We start from the raw sequence: 6,140 nt of genomic DNA, 5'->3' as shown, positions 1-6,140 counted from the left end.
TAATAAGGGCTATGTGAATATAATACAATGACATTCAAAAAAGTTCATGGGGAAAACAATTTGCCCAGTATTGCCCGTGGTGATAGGGCTTTGCACTCAGACAGAAAGGACATTACCTTGCAGAATTTATTGCTTCTCTTTGAGCCTCAGATCTTCTTCGGAGCTAATAATACCAGCTCTTCAGAACTGTTGTAGTTATTAAAAGATAATATGTGTAAAATGTCAAGCACAGTCTATAGTTAGCACTTAATGAAAAAATGCAGTTTTTACTTTTTGATCAAAATATGATGATGATAATAGTAACTTATTGAACAATTTCTGTAGGCTTCTCTAGATGAAGTATATCTCCTGTGTGATCTTATATGCTTAATGCTAATTTCATCTGACTTTTGGGGCTCTGGTGCACTTTCTTTTTTCTTTTTTTTGTCCTGAATGACCTACTCGTTCCATTCATCTGGTTTTCAAAACAAGGTTTTTGATTCGCCTTTGGGCTGATGCCTTAAGCTTTTCAGGGCAAAGACCCAAAGCATGACCACAATCTGCACCACTTGCCCTTGGATTTCCCCAGCACAGGTATCTAACCCACCCATATCTGCATCTGCATGCTGGTTCTTGGCCTCTGCAAGCCACTTCTCAAAAGCCTTATTCTTGCATGTAAGACCCCATCAATGGAACATTTCCGGTAGCCTCTGAAAACGTTGTCAGTTTTAATAAAGGTCTCTGGTTGTACCTGAGAAATGGCAAGTACAATGGGAACTGTCTTTTCCTGAAATGTTGCAGATCAGTTACAGCAAACAGAACGGCGACCGTCAAGGAAAACTGTCACTTTGGGCTCCTTTTTGACCACAGCAGCTACATGGAAGCAGCTGCAGCTTCGATAAGGGCCACTCTGGTGCACTTTCGAATCCTTGATTTCTGGGGCCATTCTTCAGTCATGGCAGAGCTCCCTGTGGTTTTTCGTCAATAGGGAAGGCCAAATGAGATCACTGCCTGAAGAAGCAGGGCTGCAAACACCATGCTATTTCTCTCCTACTGCTTTGCCTATACCCTTCTATCATGTTTGCTTGAAGACCTGAAAATAATTGGTTGAAGCTGCTACTCACTTTTAGCCTTCTATCCAAGTTTGACAAGTATGTTGCTCCAAATAACATGCACTATAAATGGCTGGAATCTAATAAGCAGTTCTGTTTGGACATGCAATCTGTTGTCCTTCTTCCTTCCTTGAGAGGGAAATTACAATCTTCTAAGACTCTCCTTCCATTTCTATAGAATGTGGATGCTAATTTGAAAGCAGTCTCGTAAAATGGAAGCAAACAGGCTAATTAGAAATATTTATGGGCCTGTTAGTGAATATATGTCTAATTGAAATAACAAGGCTCTCCCTGAAGGGGAAACATTACTTTGGTTGTAGGAATAATTAACTTGTGCTGTTACATTGAAAGAGGATAAAACCCTGTTTCTCCTGATAAGATCCATTTTTACTTCATCAGACCAAGGTGTCTCCAAAAGGACTCATTAGTATTTTTATTATTAAATTTTAATTAAAAAAATCAAACTAGACTTTCACATGTCTTATTCCCCTGAGATAATCACTTTCAACTCTTTCAGTTGATTATTTTCATACTTACCACCATATGTCTAATAATAAGTTTGTATTATTCTTTTAAAATAACTTAAATTTTCTTTAACAAAGTGATATACAGGTATATAGTTAAAAGAATCAAGTATTTCCACATTGCCTGTTAGTAAAACCAGCATATCTGTGGCACGCCTTATGTTTCTTACCTTATTAGAGGAAATCACTTTTTGCATTTACATCCATAATTCTATTTAACATGATACTATTACTACTTCTTGACTTTTAGCTTTAAAAATGATCTATTAACTTTGGATTCTGGAAGATGAGAATTTGGTTTTCTTTTGTACAAATACCAGTCCCACTCTGTATATGGACCCTTTCTACTTTCCATCCTCTCAGTATAGTTTAATCATAATTTTGGATAGATTGATATTCTACATTTACATTATCACAACTATGTTAAAGCTATTGATGCCTAAGCCATGTAATATACTTTGGTTATTTTTGTTATCCTGCATAATATTTAAAAATACATTTGACTGTTTTCTTTGAACTTAGCACTAATTCTATCCCAAACTCTGCACTTCAGTATGTAAATCTGTGCTGTATATGTTCTTTAAAATCTGATATTTTTCAATTTTTCTTCTGAATGTTTCTAGAAGAAATATCTTCTAGAGCCTACTGGCACATTCTCATCTTAATAGTATTAATTAGTATTGTCATCCAGAGATTAATTACTAACATCATCCAGAGATTTTATTTCACCTCCTTTGTTTTCACCTTTGACTTTCTCATGTATTGAACCCCCTGTTTCCTGGATCCAAGATCTTTGGCTTTATTGATTTATTCTGTCATCTTGCCTGGGTATATCCTCCAGTAGTTTCCTGAGAAAAGTAGAAAACCATGTGAAGGATGAGTTAATTGATATTTTGCATGTCTGAAAATGTCTTTACTTTATTGTTGCACTCAAAAAAGTTTGAGCTCCATATTGTCCTTCCCCCAGTCTCTGGGAATGTCTGTTCTACTTTCTGTCTCCATGAATTTGTCTGTTCTATATATGTTATGTAAGTAGAGTCATACAATATTTGTCCTTTTGTGTCTGGCTTCTTCCACTTAGCATAACATTTTCAAGGTTTATCCATGTTGTAACATATAACAGAGCTTCATTCCTTTTTTATGGATGAGTACTATTCCATTGTATAGATATACCACATTTTGTTTATCCATTCCTGGGTTGTTTTCACCTCTTGACTGTTGTTAAGAATGCTGCTATAAACCTTGCCTGATGCTGGGAAAGACTGAGGGCAGAAGGAAAAGTAGGTGACAGAGGATGAGATGGTTGGATGGCATCACTGACTCAATGGACATGAATTTGAGCAAACTCTGGGAGATAGTAAAGGGCAGGGAAGCCTAGCATGTTGCAGTCTATGGGGTTGCAAAGAGTTGGACATGACTGACTGACTGAATAACAAATAAACATTGGGGTACAAATATTTGTTTGAGTTCCTCTTTTCAGATTTTTTGAGTATAAACATGGGAATGAAATGTCTGGGTCATCTGGAAATTCTATGTTTTGAGAAACAGAGAAGAGCTGTTAAGAGTGAAGTTTATCTTTTTTTTATTGGGACACTAAAAGGGTGAGATTTTGAAAAGTTGTCTTGGCAGGCATTCCTCGGCTTTCAAGAGCTTTCTTTTTGAACACATGGCTATTGTTGAGTTTTGGTGAAATGGCATTATTTGTATAGACTATAACCGGAATCAACAAGAAGGTCTCAGTTGATCAAGATCTTTCACAATGACCTTTACTTAAGATGGTGAGAAAGGATACCTGGGCCCAGGCTGAGAGGAGCTGCCATTGAGTTTCCTGGTTCCATCTGGTATTTGCCTTTTATGCCTGGTTGTTTTCTTCTGTGTTGTTTAGGAGCAGAAGAATATGCTGGCCATCTGGTGTGCATAGCTTTTCATTTTTTTAAAATTCCTGTATTCTTTGAGCATTATCTTAATTTTCTGATTCAGTTTACCCCATAATATTCCTGAACCATGATTCTGTTGATTTGGTGGTGAGAATATTGTAATTACTATTCGCTTTGGAACAGAAGCGTGATGACTGCATGATAGTGATGGAATAGAGACTTTCTTTATCAAGATACTTCCAACTATGGCTGATATAGTTTAGTAATCACCTTAATTGGTATTACCTTAGAACCAGAGTTGCCAGATAAAATATAGGATTTTTTAATATTTATATTTGGATAAATAATGAATACTTTTTTTAGTATAAATGTGTCCCAAGTATTGCAAGAGACACACTTACTCTAAAAAATTATTCATTGTCTGAAATTCACATTTAACTATGTATTCTGTATGTTTATTTGCTAATCTGGCAACCTTCCTCAGAGCACCAAATGCTTATAAGATCCTTCCTTTCCTTCAGAGTGTTGTTCAGCAGATGTACTGCCTGTCTGTGTGACTTTGTTCCTCATGCATTTTGCAACTGGCTCCTGTCTCTTACGGAGAAGGCAATGGCACCCCACTCCAGTACTCTTGCCTGGAAAATCCCATGGACAGAGGAGCCTGGTAGGCTGCAGTCCATGAGGTCGCGAAGACTCGGACATGACTGAGCGACTTCACTTTCACTTTTCACTCTCATGCATTGGAGAAGGAAATGGCAACCCACTCCAATGTTCTTGCCTGGAGAATCCCAGGGACGTGTTCTTGCCTGGAGAATCCCAGGGACGGCAGAGCCTGGTAGGCTGCTGTCTATGGGGTCACACAGAGTCGGACATGACTGAAGTGACTTAGCAGCAGCAGCAGCCTGTCTCTCATGATGCCAGTGCCCTGGAGGATACAGGCGGTGAGTGTCGTTAATGAAGAACCATGGTGGATAACTATGGCAAGTCAAGGATGCAATTGTCTGTATAATCTCTGTGGGGCTGGAATGCATACTAGACAGGGAGGTGATTTTCAAATCTGGGAAAAGCATGCCTGAATAGAATGTCTCAGCTGAAGTCCTGAATGAATGGAGACTTTGCTTGTCTGGTTCTTGGAGGGTTGGGGAATTAGGAGGAGAGGATACAATAAACTGGAAAATCCTGAAAGATATGGGAATACCAGACCACCTGACCTGCCTCTTGAGAAACCTATATGCAGGTCAGGAAGCTACAGTTAGAAGTGGACATGGAACAACAGACTGGTTCCAAATAGGAAAAGGAGTACGTCAAGGCTGTATATTGTCACCCTGCTTATTTAACTTCTATGCAGAGTACATCATGAGAAACGCTGGGCTGGAAGAAGCACAAGCTGGAATCAAGATTGCCGGGAAAAATATCAATAATCTCAGATATGCAGATGACACCACCCTTATGGCAGAAAGTGAAGAGGAACTCAAAAGCCTCTTGATGAAAGTGAAAGAGGAGAGTGGAAAAGTTGGCTTAAAGGTCATCATTCAGAAAACTAAGATCATGGCATCTGGTCCCATCACTTCATGGGAAACAGATGGGGAAACAGTGGAAACTGTGTCAGACTTTATTTTTTTGGGCTCCAAAATCACTACAGATGGTGGCTGCAGCCATGAAATTAAAAGACGCTTACTTCTTGGAAGGAAAATTATGACCAACCTAGACAGCATATTCAAAAGCAAAGATATTACTTTGCCAACAAAGGTCCGTCTAGTCAAGGCTATGGTTTTTCCAGTGGTCATGTATGGATGTGAGAGTTGGACTGTGGAGAAAGCTGAGTGCAGAAGAATTGATGCTTCTGAACTGTGGTGTTGGATAAAACTCTTGAGAGTCTCTTGGACTGGAAGGAGATCCAACCAGTCCATCCATTCTAAAGGAGATCAGTCCTGGGTGTTCTTTGGAAGGACTGATGCTGAAGCTGAAACTCCAATACTTTGGCCACCTCATGCGAAGAGTTGACTCATTGGAAAAGACTCTGATGCTGGGAGGGATTGGGGGCAGGAGGAGAAGGGGACGACAGAGGATGAGATGGCTGGGTGGCATCACTGACTCGATGGACGTGAGTCTGAGTGAACTCCAGGTGTTGTTGACGGACAGGGAGGCCTGGCGTGCTGCGATTCATGGGGTCGCAAAGAGTCGGACACAACTGAGTGACTGAACTGAACTGAACTGAACTGATTGAGTGCTGGGACAAGGAAAGCAGGAGTCAGACCAACTGCCTTTCCCCAGTTGTGTTCAGAGGGACCGTGAGCCCAGGCTTCACTGATGATGAGCCACTGCCGTTAGCACTACTGTGCATGCGCAGTCACGTCCGACTCTTTGTGACCCTATGGGCTGTAGCCCATCAGGCTCCTCTGTTCATAGGATTCTCCAGGCAAGAAGAGTGGAATGGGTTGCTGTTTCCTCTTCCAAGGGATCTTCTGGACCCAGGGATCTAACCCACGTCTCCTGCATTTCCAGTATTGGCAGGTGGGTTCTTTCCCACTGAGCCACCTGGGAGGCCCTTTTAGTTCTATTGTTCAGCTCCAAGTCAGAAAGAACTGCTACCCAAAGTTGATTCTTCCTACCTTTACAACTTCGGCCCCCTAGTGAAATTTTCTCCT

General features: G+C 40.3%; 1 non-coding gene across 1 annotated transcript; it reads right to left on the bottom strand.

The window, feature by feature from the left end:
• Positions 1–754: 754 nt before the first annotated feature.
• LOC112583092 lies at positions 755–889 on the bottom strand. The gene has a single exon (XR_003107440.2). It is a non-coding gene; the product is annotated as a small nucleolar RNA SNORA16B/SNORA16A family (small nucleolar RNA).
• Between the last annotated feature and the right edge of the window lie 5,251 nt (positions 890–6,140).

This window comes from Bubalus bubalis, chromosome 2 (assembly GCF_019923935.1).
Source record: "Bubalus bubalis isolate 160015118507 breed Murrah chromosome 2, NDDB_SH_1, whole genome shotgun sequence".
In the NCBI taxonomy this organism is placed as follows: Eukaryota; Metazoa; Chordata; class Mammalia; order Artiodactyla; family Bovidae; genus Bubalus; species Bubalus bubalis.
The sequence above is the reverse complement of the archived record's forward strand: the minus strand, read 5'-3'. Positions and strand labels throughout refer to the sequence as shown.